This window comes from Durio zibethinus, chromosome 4 (genome assembly GCF_047325235.1).
Source record: "Durio zibethinus cultivar Kanyao isolate XHJ-2024 chromosome 4, ASM4732523v1, whole genome shotgun sequence".
Classification (NCBI taxonomy): domain Eukaryota; kingdom Viridiplantae; phylum Streptophyta; class Magnoliopsida; order Malvales; family Malvaceae; genus Durio; species Durio zibethinus.
In genome coordinates, this window is record NC_143165.1 from 17,983,166 (window position 1) to 17,984,278 (window position 1,113).

The window sequence follows — 1,113 nt, forward strand, 5'->3', positions numbered from 1 at the left end:
TCCCAATTTTGATGGTTTGCAACCATCAATTTGAAGGCCAGCTATTGAAGCAAATAATTTTGAGATCAAGCTTTCAATAATCCAAATTTTCTAGACTTCTGCACAATTTGGAGGACTACCTAGTGATGATCCTAACTTTCATCTTTCAAATTTTCTTGAATTATATAATACTTTTCATTATAATGGTGTTTCTAATGATGTTATTCGACTAAAACTTTTTTATTTTTTTCTCAAAGACAAGATTAAGAGTTGGATAACATCACTACCACCTAGCTTTATTACATTATGGGACTACTCATTATAGAAATTTTTTACAAAATTTTTCCAACCAACTAAAACAACCAAGCTTAGAAATAAGATCACCACATTCATGAAAGTAGAAGGTTAAAACTTGTATGATACATGAGAGAGATTTAAGGAGTTACTAAAGAAGTGCCCACATCATGGACTACTGTAATGGCTTCAGATCCAAATCTTTTACAATGGTTTTACACCACCCTTGATAACTATTTTGGACTTAACTGCTGAAGGAGTAATGATAAGTAAAATTGCTAAAGAGGCCAATGAACTGATTAAGGAAATGGCCACCAACAAATATAAATAGGGCATGAAGAGAAAGGTAAGTAAGAAATCTTTTGGTCTATTTGAAATTGGTGCAATCACCTCTACAAATTCCCAATTAGCCTCCCTAACAACAAAAGTAGAAACCTTAGGAACTCACTTCCAATCCAACCATGTGAATACAATCCAAAGTTCTTTTATGTTATGTGATATCTATGAATGACCTCATTCAAGTGAAAAATGTCAATTTAGGATAGAACCTGGCCAATTTATCCAATAATCCAAGCCTAACTATAATCCATACAGCGACATCGATGACCCTAGATGATAGAACCATCCTAATTTTTCTTGGAATCAACCCAACCACCAATCCACCAACACCCAAAATAATAACTTTTGCCCCAACCCACCTACTTAGAATCCACCCTAAGAAAAGAAAACAAATTTTAAGGATATGTTGACTTAGTTGATGCAAGCCAATAATGCCAATATCCAAAACCAAGTTGCATCCGTTGAAAATCTTAAAAACTAGATAGGTCAACTAGCCTAAGC

The 1,113-nt window shown here is 33.9% G+C and overlaps 1 non-coding gene across 1 annotated transcript; it reads right to left on the minus strand.

Moving 5' to 3' along the window:
- Positions 1-343: 343 nt before the first annotated feature.
- On the minus strand, positions 344-450 carry LOC149519267 (small nucleolar RNA R71). The gene has a single exon (XR_016341968.1). It is a non-coding gene; the product is annotated as a small nucleolar RNA R71 (small nucleolar RNA).
- Positions 451-1,113: the final 663 nt, after the last annotated feature.